Source organism: Panthera onca, chromosome B4, assembly GCF_046562875.1.
Source record: "Panthera onca isolate mPanOnc1 chromosome B4, mPanOnc1 haplotype 2, whole genome shotgun sequence".
NCBI classification, from domain to species: Eukaryota; Metazoa; Chordata; class Mammalia; order Carnivora; family Felidae; genus Panthera; species Panthera onca.
This window is the reverse complement of record NC_138345.1, coordinates 35,840,664-35,857,552: the sequence shown is the minus strand read 5'-3', so window position 1 is coordinate 35,857,552 and position 16,889 is coordinate 35,840,664.

Here is a 16,889-nt window from a genome sequence, read left to right as displayed (position 1 = left end):
ATTTGTAGAGTTCTAGGCAGACATAGATTAAGATTTTCTGGGACTTAAAGGCTATACAATGGAGGTGGGGGAGACAATAAAAAAAATAATGAATACCAAATTATGAATAGCAAGAGAGACACCCTGAAGCTTAAACTTCACTCTGGTTCTAGGGAAAGCATCCAGAAGATTCCATGAAAATCTTATAGAGGCTTAAATTGTTTTTTGTAAAACATTCTCACTCCTTCTTGCCTTAAGTGAATTCTGGAATTTCCTTGACAATGTCCTCAGTTGAAAAACTTGCTAGGGTGCCTGGGTGGCTCAGGCTTAGCTTTAGCTTAGGTTTTGACCTCACAGTTCGTGAGTTCAAGTCCCCATCAGGTGAACTCCAGCTCTGTTTTGGGGGAGTCCCACTTCTCTCTCTCTCTCTCTCTCTCTGCCTCTCCTGGGATTCTCCTTCTCTCTCTCTTTGCCCTTTGCTCAGTTGAGCCCTCTATCAAAAAAGAAGAAAGAAAGAAAGAAAAGCTTTCTAGGATAAAGGCTCTTCTTTCTCTCATGCCCCCATGCTAGGGGCCTTGAGGAGAGGGAGGTGCTGCGTGCATACCCCACAATTTCAGAACTAGCCAGCAAAGCCTCCAGTCAGACTTTCCCCTCTCCGCACCTGGGGGTTCCTCTGCAAAGGCAGTGGGATTGAGGCACGTGGCTACCTCTTCCTCCCAGCCAGTCTCCTGACAGCAAGCTGGGCCATGTTGGCAACTCACAAGCTGGCCACACCTGTGGAACTTGTCCCCTGATTTTTGTATTATCTGGCAGTTTCAAAGCCTAGATGCCCTTTGGAATCCCTGAGCCCCAGCTCCCCTGCCTCGCCCTCATGGCTTCCAAACGTGCCCCGTGCTCTCATTACTACACTTCCTGGCTGTCTGCCCTCGCCTGCCCTCATTTTCTGCTCTCAGGACCGGGCCCTCATGGCCAGTCATGAGCACCCCACCCCACCGGCACCCTCAGATTCCATCTTCCACTGGCCATTTGTTGAGAAGCAGCACTCAGCAGCGTGTGACTTACAGGGGTGAGCCGGTGGCATCCAGCCACTGAGGAAATACACCTCACTTTCTCTCCCACTGGGACAAAGAGCCTTCTCAGATCCGATTCCTGACCCCTGCAGGGTAGGAAGGGTCTTTTGCACCTGTATACAAACAGCTTTCAAATGCTCAAAGTGCTTTCCCGGGGCATGACCTTGAATGCTTACCTCCTCACCTTGGCCACCCACTGTCTGATTTCTCTCTGTTCCTTTCTCCTGCTGTGGTTTGCTGAAGAAAAACCACAGACCTAGGCATTCGCCCTCAGACAGACTCCTGCGGCTGGACCTCTCTTCTCCTCAGATGTGCCCTTCTCCCCTCTTCGGTTTCTCACCCTTGCCCCCCCCACTGCCCCCCCACTGGTGTCCTCATCCTCTCCGCTGATGCTGCTCTGCCCTGGCCCCGAGACTGGGGGCGACACGAATTCCTGCCATTTCGCAACCCCTTCTCCCTCCAGAATTGTCCATTAACTTCACTCTTCCTCCACGACAGCCTTCACTGTGGAGAAGAGAGAATTCAAGGAAGGTCCCAATGGGATTTTGTCCACACCTCCACTAGATCCCCCTCATCATGCACAGTGGAGGTGTCTGTATATCTTGAAGCTACAGTTGGGACCTGCTAATAACCCCTGTTCCAGTGAGGGATTGGCTACTGGAAGGAAGTTTATTTAGTGATTTGTTATGGTGTTTTCTTTTTACTCGTTTTCAACATTTTATTTATTTTTGATAGAGAGAGACAGAGCACAAGTGGGGGAGGGGCAGAGAGAGACGGAGACACAGAATCCCAAGCAGGCTCCAGGCTCCAGGCTGTCAGCACAGAACCCGACGCGGGGCTCGAACTCACAAACCGCAAGATCATGACCTGAGCCGAAGTCGGTCGCTTAACCCACTGAGCCACCCAGGCGCCCCAGTGATTCGTTATATTATGTCTGCTAGATTGTACAGGTGCTGAAGACAGTGCTTGGATCTGTTGGATACAGCACCAGTTCACGGCACATGTGACTGACACATGTTAAAAGCTCAGTAAACATTTGTGGAAGGGAGGGAGGAAAGAAAGAAAGGAGGAGGGAAGTTGCTTAGGGGTAAATATTTCTAGGGAGGGTGCAGCCATGCTAAGGGCTAGTAGAAGGTTCAGATTGGAACCTTCTACTGAGAAGGGCTGTTGAAGGCAAGAACGATGAGGGAATACACCACTCAGTCCAGAACAACTAATGATCTTTTTTTTTCAGTCTTATTTTTTAATACTCAGCGCTTAAATAATGATGTTTTGTGCAGCCCTTTGTATTTGTGATAGAAGAGATATGGAAAGAGCAAAGGAAATAGCTGACCAGGGCGGTTTGTCTTTACAAACTAGGGAAGAAGAATTTGACGAAGAAAATGAAAAGGATGTGTGTGGGTGAAACCTTCAAAGAATACACTAAAGCAAATTCCTAGTTGCACACTCACCTGTACACCTGTATTTACCTTTATGGCTTTCTCTAGGAATTAGAAATTGTGCATTTGCATTGATAGCCATATTCCAATTCCAGTCAACACCATAAACTTCATTTTCATTTTCTCTGACAGTGAGAAACTGGCTCCAATGAGAAGTATTTTAAGGAGCTGAAAAGAATAAAAAAGAAGCAATGGGTCACCACGATCCTAGCTCCCGTGTCAGCCTCTTTGTAATGCCTGCAAGGGCGTAGCTCAGACTAGGGCAGAAGCAGTCTAAGCAGACCAGCGTGGCTGTGGGTGCACCCCCAGATTGTAAGAAGTCCCAGATGTGTCAGTGCTTCAGATTGACTTAGGACACCCTTTATTTATTGATTTTTAAAAATTTTTTTTTAACATTTATTTATTTTTGAGACAGAGAGAGAACATGAACAGGGGAGGGTCAGAGAAAGAGGGAGACACAGAATCTGAAACAGGCTCCAGGCTCTGAGCTGTCAGCACGGAGCCCGACGCGGGGCCCAAACCCACGGACCGCGAGATCATGACCTGAGCCAAAGTCGGACGCTCAACCGACTGAGCCACCCAGGCGCCCCGATTTAGGACACCCTTTTAAATGCACACCAGGGCAAAGCTGAGCCAAAGCCAACTGGTGCCTCTGTGATTATGTCAAACCTCCAGGGTTCACATGGCTTAACTCTGGGTGACTTCCTCCTGTTGATCTAACCCTAGACCCAGGAATATGAGGTGAGCTTTTGGTTAGACTGGTATCAGATTAATTTTGGTATTTGGAGAAAATGAGAAGGTAGGAGAGACAGAGAAGGAAGAGAAAGCAATAAATGTATCATCACTTTTTTTTTTTAATTTTTTTTTTGTATCATCACTTTAAAGCTGTCATAAAGTTTGCCATAAAGCTGACAAACCCAAAAGAAAAATGGGCAAAGGACCTTCAAAAAAATCATAAAAGAAGAAATACAGATGGCTTTCAAACCATAAATAATTGATCAACCTCATTTTTAAAAATGTTTATTTATTATTTATTTTTAAGAGAGAGAGACACCAAGAGCACGAGGTGGTGAGAGGCAGAGAGAGAGGGAGACAGAGACTCCCAAGCAGGCTCCATGCCAGCAGCACCAGTGTGGAGCCTGAAGTGGGGGCTTGAACCCTCAGGAACTGTGAGAGCATGACCTGAGCTGAAGTCAAGAGTTGGACACTTAACTGACTGAGCCACCCAGGTTCTAACGAAAGAAATGTAAATTCAAATTATAAGAGATGTAATTTTTCACCTAATAGATGAGTAAAGATGAACAATTTTTGGATAAATCACTGTGTGAGAGAGGATGTGGAGAAACAGGTACTCCATGCATTGTTAGTTGGAGTAAAAATTGGTACCACAACTTTGGAATATCTATCAAAATAAAAATACACGCATCTTTTGATCCAGTGAACCCACCTCTATAGAATTATCCTAAACATATGTGTATACAAAGATGTTTGCACAAAAAAAACTTCTTACATCATTATTTGGGGAGGAAAAGTCTGAAAGAACCTAAATGCCTATCAATAGAGGGAATGAATATTAAACATGGCTATTATGTAAATTGAAAAATACACAAAATGGTTCATGGGCATATATATGAACGCATGTGAAAATATACAAGCTTACTGAAAGGATATAACAAATTCATGGTAGCACTGGATGGGAGGAGGAGGGCAGGATTGACTGTGAAGATCATAGAATTTTTTTTTTTTGGTCTTAGACTATTTCAACTTTCTCTGTAACATTTTACCTCATTTATGTAAGAAAAAAAAAACCGTTATGACTAAGCATTCTCATCAGCTCTGAAACTTTGTGTATTGCCTCCTACTTTTCTGTATTTTTCCAGAAGGCATGATATAGATCAGCGGGTATAAGGTGATATCTTTTATGTAAAAAAAAAGGCACCTGTGTGCTTGGTTACATGGAACCATCTCTGGAAAGATAGACAAGGTGACAATGGTTGATCGCTGGCAAGGGGAACAAGGAAGTGGGTGAGGGGTGGGAAGGAGATTAATTTTTCACTGCACATTCTGACTCTGTATATATTTAACCATGTGAGTGTATTACTTAATAATCATAAAGAGCAAACAAAAAGCATGTGTTAAGAGCCAGCTCTGCTTAGAGAGCAAGATAAGCATTGCCTGCCCTCTAGATCTGGAGTTACCTCGACTTTACCAAGAGAAGAAAGGGCATCTTTTGGTTCTCTGAAGTCTTTGCCTGAGGAGAGAGAGAAGGGGAAAGATGGGGTGCACACCCTCAACCCCTGCCGAGAGCCAGAAGCAGCTATTACCACACCAGTTATGTAGTGCACAAGCAGGAAAAAACACTGAAAAATGTCCAGTATGGCAAAGACAAGTATATTTTAGGGAGTGAGAAGGAAGCCCCATGGCCAGGCAAATTTTCAGATGGTTATTCTGTTTTCAAGTCAGAGTCCTCAGCAAGAAAACAAAACAAACAGTCCAATCAATGGAAAACAAACTATAAAAACCTTATGACAAACATGGATGAACCCTGAAGATGTTATGCTAAGTGCAACAGACCAGTCACAAAAGGACAGATACCGTGTGGTTCCACTTCTATGAGGGACCTACAGTAGTCAGAAGAGACAGAGAGTAGACTGCAGGTTGCCAGGGATGAGGTGGGAGTAGGGGATGGGGAATTTGTGTTTAATGGGAACAGAGACTCAGTTGGAAATGAAAAAGTTCTGGAAATGCATGGTGGTGATGGAGTCACGGCAATGTGAATGTACTTACTGCACTGAACTGTATGCTTAGAAATGATTAGAATGATAAATCTTATGTGATGTACATTTTACCACAATTAAGAAAAAGAAGTTGCCTACCGAGCTGACAGTCCTGACGAGCATAAAACCATTAACTAGTCATTTAAAGGTGCTATGTGGAGCACCTGGGTGGCTCCATCGGTTAAGACTCAGACTTCAGCTCAGCTCATATCTCACCATTCCTGAGTTCGAGTCCCACATAGGATTCTGTTCTGACAGCTCAGAGCCTGGAGCCTGCTTCAGATTCTGTCTGTCTATCTGTCTCTCTCTCTCTGCCCCTCCCCTACTTGTGTGCTCCTCTCTCTCTCTCTCAAATAGTAAATGAATAAACTTAAAAAAAAAAGGTGCAATGCTTAACCGGTCTTATTATTGCCTCATGAACCTTAACCAAACCCTCCTTTATTTTTTTCTCTATAAATTTTTTGATGAGAGTGTGAGTTACAACTCTGACATTCAGACATAAACAGGCGTGCATGCGTGAGCTATTAATATAACTATATATATAAATATATATATATGTATATAAAACTAACGACAACAAAACTAAACTAAACAAACAGCTCTTAAGTGATGAAGACAGTGAGCCTTACTCAGATTTCCTTCACACAGGTGGAAACATCCAATGAACCATTGGATGAACCAAATGAAACCATTTCTGTTTTCTGTAATGGCCAAGAGGGGAGAAACATTGCAACTGTGGGAGGACCTCCCCCCGGCCCCTCACTCCTTCCACACAGCAACTATCCGTTGGTAATGTTCAGGTGAATGACATTTCACTGCTTTTTGACCTTTCCACCAGTGTCCTAACTGAATTTCCTTTCAAAGACAGTGTCATAATATGTGTGAGCGAGCATATCTCAAGCTCTAGACTTTAGGGAGAGTCCTGGTTTCTGGACTTTGAACAGAACTAGGGCAGAGGGAGTCTGGTATCTGAAAGTGATATTGCTGTCTACTTACGCCAGCCAAATGCTGGTTTTGTAACTTTGTGTAGCCATGACCCAATCCCTGCTTGCCCCAACACTAATTAGCCCACTTTATTGTGCTCTTGTTATTCAAAATAACAGTCTGAGAGCCAAGGTGTCCGGTGGCATGTCACCCTATACCGCCTCTACCAATGACAGGGCCCATTTGGTGTGCCCAGCCCAGGCCTGTGCTCTGGTCCCCGAGCCTCCCACTCAGCACCACGGGATCTGTACATGGCCTAATGGCATGGAAACATCACTGCCATTGGACTCTGACTAGAGAGAAATTGAAATACCCATCTTTGATTGGGAAACCTAGCTAGAATATTTCTAATCTGCCTTGACCCTTGTCTAAAAAGAACTTTTATTTCAGTTGGCGTTTATTTGTCTTACAAATGGGAGCTCTGGCTCAAGGAGGAGGATTGGGGAGAAACAGACTATTACAGCAATTGGGTACAATTTGAATCCTTGACACATTAGGTTTTTTGTTTTTTGTGTTTTTGTTCTTCTTGTTTTGTTTTGTTTTTGTTGTTGTTGTTTTGGCATTACCTTCAAATAACCTCTAATTATCAGAAACATCACAAGCTTTTGCTTGCATAGACCAAAGAACCCCTCAACACATCTTATTTCTTCTGGTGTTAGAAAAAACAGGGCTCATTCTATACTCTTACTACCTCCAAACACTCAGGCTACAGGGGATACTTGGCTTCTTCCACACTCCAATCCGACTCTCTTTCTGAAGAACACGGAGAGGCAAGTACTAATATCACATCTCCTTCTGTGGGCTGAAGATTTGAGGGTGGAGGAGAATCAGCTCCTTAAGGAGGGAGAATGAACCAAACCAGAAAGGGGATGCATGGACCTGTTTGGGCCCTTTAAAGCTTTCCTTGAAGACCTTGCCTGGAGGCAAAAGCTTCTTTATCTTGGAGCAACCACAGCTGTCGCCTCCTCTTCACTCACTTCCAAAGCTAATAGTGCCTGACTTTGTTTCCACTGCAAGCAATTCTTTATAACGTTCCTCAGACAGGCACTCTCTCCCCCTATTCTCTATTTTTATCCCTACATTTTTCTCATTACTGGTACAGGTCTTCCACAAAACCGGTTAACGGAGGGAATCCTGATGATTTGTTCATTCATTCATCTTATATTTGCTGAGCACATAATTTACAAACCACTGGAGGTTTAGACTTCATTCCATTAATTTAAGAAATGATATAGTTTACAACTCATTTGGAAAGACTTTGCTTGTTAAGTTTCTCACTTCAACTAAATTATAGTTGGTTTTGTTTTGTTTTGCAATATGAAGTTGTCGGTGTGTTATTAGACAGTGTCCAGGACAGTGTTGTGAGTCACAAGTCTACTCCTGACATCTGGTAAAAGGTCTGCCATGTTGGCCCCAGTGTATTTACACCTGTAAGTGCAGTGTTCATTTTACCCTGTGGTTCTCACTGGCACCAATGTCTGAATCTTGAAGCTGGCACAGTATAGCTTTTCCCTAAGATTCAGATGTACTTTTTCACCTTTAAAAACCCCAGCATTTTAACTTTACCAATACAGCTAAACACACATTGTTTTTCCTCCCAGTTGCTCCTAAAGCTGGATGTTCCTGGAGTTCTATGTCTCTACCAGGCCTATCTCAGGTCCACAGTAGACATAAGAAGTACACAGAAGCTTCAGCCTAAGTCCCATTGCTGTAACTCTGGTGCTCAAGGGTCCGCTGTTCCTTCCTAGTTTTTTCACATTGATGCCATAGGGCTGGGTTTTTACTTGGTTTCCCTGTCTAGGCTTCTAGTTTCCTACTGAGATTAAAGACCGCAGTGTCTGTCTTTCCGTATTGGTTCCTTTAAGGACCCCTCTAAAGTTTTATGTGATCCTGGTGAGGCTATGAAGACCTCCTCCTAATCCCTGGATAATAAAGTGCGATAGGTGTGTGACCTAGGCTGGCCAATCAGAGGGCCCTATCTTCCTTAGTGGTGGCGGTCAGTTCAGGAATAGGTAAAACCCATGCCAGCCCAATCAGAACTCTTCTTAGACTTTTTTTTTTTTTTTTTAACTAAAGTTGTTACCTGGAAAGATGTTCTCTATCCATTAGGACTGCTGAGCTTGGGGAAAGTGAGACAGGAACAGTTAACAGCCATCTTGACTTTGGCAACAGAGCCTATATGCTAGGGAAGCCAAGCAGAGGCAAGGAAAGTTCAGAGATAGAGTGGGTGGTGGATTGGATTATAGCTTCCAAATCTTCATGCTTAATTTGAAATTATATATATATATATATATATATATATATATATATATATAGAGAGAGAGAGAGAGAGAGAGAGATTTATCTATTTACCTATCATCTATCTCTATCCATCTCTCTCGCTCTAATCTTTTGCCATTTGACTTTGCATTGCCTCCCACTAGAGTAAATGGAATTACATCCGTGCCCATTGACTTTGGACTTGGCCATATGACTTATTTTGACCAGTAGAGCAGGGATGAAAATGACCAGTGCAGAGGCTCCTGGGTGGCTCAGTCTGTTAAACATCTTCGGCTCAGGTCATGATTTCATGGTTTATGAGTTCAAGCCCCACATCAGGCTCTGTGCTGACAGCACGGAGCCTGGAGCCTGCTTTGAGTTCTGTGTCTCTCTCTCTCTCTCTGCCCCTCCCCTGCTCACACTCTGTCTCTCTGTCTCTCTCTCAAAAATAAGTAAACATAAAAAAAAGAAAGAAAGAAATGACCAGTGCGCCCATTCTAAGCTGAGGCCTTATGAGTTTCCACCAACAATTTTGGATCTTCTGCTCTCTCCCATGGAAAGAACAGATAGCTGTTCATCCCTCTGCTTTGGTCCCAGGATGAACACATGGAGCAGATCTGTAGCTAACCTGAAGACTGTAGTCCAGCTAAGCCCATCCATGACCAGCCAATATTAGCCTAAACATAGCCAATCTACAGACTTGTCAGCAAGAAATAAATTTTCATTGTTGTAGGCCACTGAGATTTTGAGTTACTTGTTACATAGCATTGAGGTGAGGCGGCTAACTTGCTACAAAACATGTTTACAGCAAAAGTGACTAACATAGATGGCCAGTGAAAAAGAGTTGTGAGTGTATCATTTAAACCTTTGATCACATTGCATCTGAAGTTAATGCCACCCAATTATGTGAGTTTCTATTATTAGGAACTAAACAGGTCCCACCAATGCAAAAATCCTTCGTAAGCTCGCAGGATATAGTCTTACAATCTTCACTAGTCCTTACCAAATCTCTCCCTCAATATTGGTTCTGTATATCTGCTAGCATCCTGACGTAAGTGGTCAGATCACAAGCAATAACACTATTGCCACAGCCTGACCTTTAATCTGACCCAACACCCAACACTTTTAACAGAGCTGGTGTATTCCAACTGCCAAATAATCATCTGTCCTTTGTCCTAAGGGCTGATATCTGTCCTAACTACAGCTGAACTTGCCCTAACCCTTGGATGCTGCCCTTTTTAGATCCAGCCTCTGTCACTGGATCTGTTTCTTCAGTTCCTTTGGTCCACTTAACACTTGGCTGTACTCTTGCCCACAAACCTACATATCTGAAACAAAATACACTTTTACTATGACAATGTAAATATAGCAAATATAAAAAATAAGTGCAAGATAAACATTTCACCTTAATTCGTGATGTTATCTTTGACTGCACTGCAAATAGAATGTTTTTTTTCTAACTTACCCTGAATTCTATTCTGGAGTTAAATTTGTGAGGAGAGGAAATCTGAAAATGTGGATCAACTTGGTCAGAATCTAGAAATAGGAGGATGGAGAGCAAAACTGGTGTATGTCCTCCCATGGAGCAGGTGCATAGCTCCAAGAAAATCCACATGCTAGCAAGGATTATTTATAGAACATAGATGACATTAGGCCAAAACTTTAGATTGCTCTTTAGACTCCCTAATTCTTCTTTTTAAAACACGTATATAATTTTCAGACATTTATAATATATTTTTAAAATTCAAGCACAGATAATAATATAGAAAACACAAATAATATAACAAACACCTCTACTCTCACAATCCAAGATTTCTGTTAAATTTTTGTCTTATGTGCTTTATCTTTTTTCCTGCAGAGAAATAAAACATTATGAATGTAGCTAAAGTCCCTTTAACCACCACTCTTAGTTCTTTTCCCTCTCCCTTTCCATCCCATGAGCAGATAAGTTCTTTTTAATTCAAATCAGTGCCATTTTACTGTTCAGGTTCTTTTGCCACTTGGTTTTAGTTCGTGTGTGTGTGAGTGTGTGTGTGTGTGTATGTGTTTGAGAAAGAGAGCGAGAGAGAGCATGCATGAGCAGGGTAGAGGCAGAGAGAGGGGGACAGAGGATCAGACACTGTGCTGACAGCTGCTCTGACCCGTGCTGACAGCAGAGAGCCTGTTGCGGGGCTGCAACTCAAAAACTGTGAGATCATGACCTGAGCTGAAGTTGGACATTTTTAACTATGAACCAACCAGGCATGCCCACGTGTGTGTTCTTTTGATAGTATATGTTTATTTTCTTTTTAATTTTATTTAAATCCAAGTTAGTTAACATACAGTGTAATAATGATTTCAGGAGTAGAATTTTGTGATTCATCACTTACATAGAACACCCAGTGCTCATCCCAACAAGTGTCCTCCTTAATGCCCATCACCCATTTAGCTCACCCCGCACTCAACACCCCTCCAGCAACCCTCTGTTTCCTGTGTTTAAGAGTCTCTTATGGTTTGCCTAGTCTATGTGTTTTTGAGATCTATTTTTTTTCAACTTTGGTGTAAGTGAGATCATATTGAATGTATTCTACTGTAACTTGCTTACCTCAAAACACATTATGTTTTGCAATTTATAGCAGGGGCACCTGGGTGGCTCAGTCGGTTAAGCATATGACTTTGATTCAGTTCATGGGTTCAAGCTCCCTGTTGGGCTCTGTGCTGACAGCTCAGAGCCTGGAGCCTGCTTCAGATTCTGTGTCTCCCTCTCTCTCTGCGCCTCCTCCACTCACTCTCTGTCTCTCAAAAATAAATAAATGTTAAAAAATTTTTTAATTGAAGTATAGTTTTTAGATGTACAACATATTAGTTTTCAGGTATACAACATGATTTGACATTTGTATATATTGCAAAATGATCACCACAATGTCTAGTTACCACTTCAAAAAATCCTTTGCAGTAATTGACCTATTCAGATTTTCTATTTCTTTATGAATCAGTATTGGAAGACTATATGTTTCTAACAATGTTTCTATTTTTTCCCAGGTTGTCAAATGTGTTGGCATATACAGGTCACGATCTCACGGTCCGTGAGTTCAAGCCCCGCGTCGGGCTCTGGGCTGATGGCTCGGAGCCTGGAGCCTGTTTCCGATTCTGTGTCTCCCTCTCTCTCTGTCCCTCCCCCGTTCATGCTCTGTCTCTCTCTGTCCCAAAAATAAAAAAAATAAATAAATAAATAAACGTTGAAAAAAAAAATGTGTTGGCATATAATTGTTCATAGTAGTGTCTTATGATTCCCTGTATTTCTTTGCTATCAAATGCAAAATGTGACATCAAAAATATAAAAAGTTATGGAGAGGAACTAAAAATGTAGAGTTTTAGAATGCATTCAAACTTGTTATCAAGTTAAAATAGATTGCTTTTTGATATCACAATTTACACCTTTTTATTTTGTACATCCCTTAACTAATTATTGTGGTTATAGTTATTTTTGCTACTTTTGCCTTTTAACCTTCATGCTAGCTTTGTAAGTGATCAACCCACTACCTTTACTATATACTTATATTGGAATTTTACTCTCGTATGTTTTCTTCTTACTAATTTGTGCCCCCCTCCCTTTTTTTTTTTAGCTTAGAGAAATTCCTTTAACATTTCGTGTAGGACCAGTTTAGTGCTGATGAAATAATCCTTTAGCTTTTGTTTGTCTGGAAAGCTCTTTATCTCTCCTTTACTCTTTTTTTTTTTTTTAAAGTAGGTTCCATTCCTAACTTGGGGCTTGAATTTACCCCCCTGAGACTGAGAGTCACAGGTTCTACTGACTGGGCCAGTCAGGTGCCCCTCTTTATCTCTCCTTTAATTCTGAATGATAACCTTGCCAAATTGAGTGCTCCTGGTTGGAAGATTTTCCCCTTCAGCACTTTTGAATATATCAGGACACTCCATTCTGGCCACAGGCATTTCTTTTTCACATTGTGCTTTGTTTTTTCTCTTGCTGCTTTTAAGATTTTCTCTTCATCTTTAACTCTTGACATTTAAAAAAAAATTTTTTTTAACGTTTATTTATTTATTTATTTTTATTTTTTTTAAAAATTTTTTTTTTAACGTTTATTTATTTTTGAGACAGAGAGAGCATGAACAGGGGAGGGGCAGAGAGAGAGGGAGACACAGAATCTGAAACAGGCTCCAGGCTCCGAGCTGTCAGCCCAGAGCCCGACGCGGGGCTCGAACTCACGGACCGCGAGATCATGACCTGAGCCGAAGTCGGCCGCTTAACCGACTGAGCCACCCAGGCGCCCCACGTTTATTTATTTTTGAGACAGAGACAGACAGAGCATGAACGGGGGAGGGCCAGAGAGAGAGGGAGACACAGAATCTGAAACAGGCTCCAGGCTCTGAGCTGTCAGCACAGAGCCCGACGTGGGGCTCTATCTCACAGACCACGAAATCATGACCTGAGCTGAAGTCGGACGCTTAACCAACTGAGCCACCCAGGCGCCCCATTAACTCTTGACATTTTAATTATAATGTGTCTCGGTCTGGCTCTCTCTGGGTTTATCTTTTTTGGAAGTCTTTGGCTTTCCTGGACCTGGACGTTTGTTTCCTTCCCCAAGTTAGGGAATATTTCAGCTATTATTTTTTAAAGAAATTTTCTCCTCCTTTCTCCTCTCTCTTCTCCTTTTGGGACCCCTCTAATGCAGATGTTATTCTGCGTGATGTCTCACTTTTTAAAATTAATTTTTCTTCTTGCTACTCTGATTGGGTGAGTTCTACTTCCCTCTTTTACAGCTCACTGATTCTTTCTTCTGCTTCATCGAGTCTGCTGTTATACCCCTCTAATGTATTTTTTCAGTGCTGTTATTGTACTCTTTAGTTCTGTAACTTCTGTTCGGTACTTTATTATATTTTCTGTTTGTTGAAGTTCTCACTATGTTCATCTATTCTTCTCCTGAGCTCAGTGAGCATCTTTATGATCATTATCCTGAACTCTTTATCAGGTAAATTACTTATCTTTGTTTCATTAAGATTTTTCACCTCTGGGGTTTTATCCTGTTCTTTTTTAGGGAATATACCCCAGTCTCCTTATTTTGCTTAACTCTCTCTTTCTATACATTAGGTGAAACAGCTATCTTTTCCAGTCTTAAAGGAGTGGCCTTTTGTAGGAAAGAAAACCTATCATTTAACTTTGCCTTAGTTCTTGGTTGTTTCTCCAACTTTAGTGATTGTCTAAGCAACCTGATTTATTCCTTTAAAAAAAATTTTTTTTAATGTTTATTTTTGAAAAAGAGAGAGATAGAGTGAAAGCAGGGTAGGGGCAGAGAGAGAGGGAGACACAGAATCTGAAGAAGGTTCCAGGCTCTGAGCTGCTAGCAGAGTCCAATATGGGGCTCGAACCCACAGATCGTGAGATCATGACCTGAGCCGAAGTCGGTCACTCAACTGCCTGAGCCACCCAGGCACCCCAACCTGATTTATTCCTGATAGGTCCCAGTTGTTGAGAGGCTTCCAGTTCCAGAGGGACAGTCTCAGCCCCTAATTTCAGGCTAATTGGAAAGTAGACCCTCAGGCAGCAGCTTTAAAGGTATGCAAATATATACAGTCCTGTGGTACCATAAAGGTTAACCTTGCTGGCCTCCAGATCAGGAAATCTGAAAGTGTCTCCTTGGAGACAGTTGCAAAAATCAGGACTCCAGATGAGTCCTTTCTGGGAGGTACTAGAAAACTGTAGCAAGGCCAAGGGACAGTGCAAAGATGGCATCCCCAGGCTACATTCCCTGAGAGCATTTCTGTAGCCTCTGGGTGTGTGGCTACCCAAAATTTGCTGCTCTATTCATGTCTTCTGCCCATTAAAAAAAAATTTTTTTTAACGTTTATTTATTATTGACAGACAGAGAGAGACAGAGCATGAGCATGGGAAGGGCAGAGAGAGAGCAGGATACACAGAATCCGAAGCAGGCTCCAGGCTCCGAGTTGTCAGCACAGAGCCCCACCCGGGGCTCAAACTCACAAACCTCAAGATCATGACCTGAGCTGAAGTAGGTTGCTTAACTGACTGAGCCACCCAAGTGCCCTTCTGCCCATTTTTTAACTGAATTATTTGTTTTTTGGGTATTGGGTTTTACAAGCTCTTTATATATTTTCGATACTAACCCTTTATCAGATATGTCATTTGCAACCATCTTCTCCCATTCCAAAGGTTGCCTTTTAGTTTTGTTGATTATTTCCTTCACTGAGCTTTTTCTTTTCTTTTCTTTCTTTCTTTCTTTTTTTTTTTTCTGTAGTCCCAATAGTTTATTATTATTTCCCTTGCCTCTGGGGACCCTATCTAGAAAAGAGTTGCTAAGCTAGTGTCAGAGAAATTACAGACCGTGCTCTCTTTGAGGATTTTTATGGTTTCAGGTCTTTTTTTTTTTAATGTTTATTTATTTTTGAGAGAGAGAGAGAGAGAGAGAGAGAGAGACCGTGAGTGGGGCAGAGACAGGGAGACAGAGGATCCAAAGCAGGCTCTGAGATGTCAGCACAGAACCCGATTCAGGCCTCAAAATCATTAGCTGTGAGATTATGATCCGAGTCAAAGTCAGAGGCTTAACCAACTGAGCCACCCAGGCGCTCCTGGTTTCATGTCTTGCATTGAGGTCTGTAATCCGTTTTGAATAGATTTTTGTGTATGGTGTAAGACAGTAGTTCAGTTTCATTCTTTTGCATGTTGCTGTCCAGTTTTCCTAACACTATCTGTTGAAGAGACTGTCTTTTTCTCATTGGATATTCTTTCCTGCTTTGTCAAAGGTTAATTGACCACATAATCAGGGGTTTATTTCTGGGCTTTCTATTCTATTCTGTTCTATTGATCTATATGTCTGTTTTTGTGACCTATATGTCCGTTTTGATTACTTCAACTTTGTAACACATAACTTAAATTTTGGAGTTGTGATGCCTCCAGCTTTGCGTTGCTTTTTCAAAATTTCTTTGGCCATTCAGGATCTTTTGTGTTTCCCTACAAAGTTTAGGATTATTTGTTCTAGTTCTGTAAAAAGTGTTGTTGATATTTTGATAGGGATTGCATTAAATGTGTAGATTGCTTTGGTTTATATAGACAATTGTTCTTCCCATCCATGAGCATGGGTTATTTTTCCATTTCTTTGTGCTATTTTCAATTTCTTTCATCAGTGCTTTATAGTTTTCAGAGCACAGGCCTTTCACCTCTTTGCTTAAGTTTATTTCTAGGTATCTTATTGTAACTGTAAATGGGGATTGTCTTCTTAATTTCTCTTTCCGCTGCTTCAATATTGGTGTACAATCATGCAACAGATTTCTGTAGAATGATTTCGTACCATGTGACTGTACTCAATTTGCTTATCAGTTCTAGTATATTTTTGCTGGAGTCTTTGAGGTTTTCTATATATAGTATCATATCATCTGCAATAGTGAAAGTTTGACTTCTTCCTTGCCTGTTTGGATTCCTTTTATTTCTTTTTGTTGTCTGATTGCTGTGGCTAGGACTTCCAGTACTATGTTGAATAAATATGGTGACAGTGGACATCTTAGTCTTGTTCCTGACTTTAGGGGAAAGGCTCTCAGTTTTTCCCCATTGAGGATGATGTTAGCTATGGGTTTTTTCTATAAGGCCTTTATTATGTTGAGGTATGTTGCTTCTAAACTTACTTTGTTGAGGGTTTTTATCATGAATGGATGTTGTACTTTGTCAAATTTTTTGTCTGCATCTATTGAAACAATCATACAATTCTCTTTTTTTAATTTATTTTGTGAGAGAGAGAGGGAAAAGGGGAGAGACAGAGAGAGAGAGAGAGAGAGAGTTGGGGGAGGGGCAGAGAGAGGCAGAGAGAGAATCCCAAGCAGGCTCTTCATTGTCAGTGCAGAGCTCGATACGGGGCTCAAACTTCCAAACTGTGAGATCATGACATGAGCCGAAGTCAGACGCTTTACCCACTGAGCCTCCCAGGTGCCCCACCATCATATGATACTTATCCTTTCTCTTATTGATGTGATGTATCACATTGATTGATTTGCAAATATTGAACCACCCTGGCAACCCAGGCATAGAACCCACTTGATCATGGTGAATGTTTTTTAAAATGTATTGTTGGATTTGGTTTGCTAGCATTTTGTTGAGGAATTTTGCATCTATGCTCTTCAGAAATATTGGCCTGTAGTTTTCTTTTTTTGTGTGGTGTCTTTATCCAGTTTTTGTATCAAGGTAATGCTGTCCTCATACAATGAATTTGGATATTTCCTTCTTTTTCTATCTTTTGGAATAGTTTGAGAAGAATAGGTATTAACTCTTCTTTAAATATTTGGCAGAATTTGTCTGTGAAGCCATCTGGTCCTAGACTTTTGTTTGTTGGGATTTTTTCCCCAAGTTTTTTTTTTTTAATGTTTATTTTTGAGAG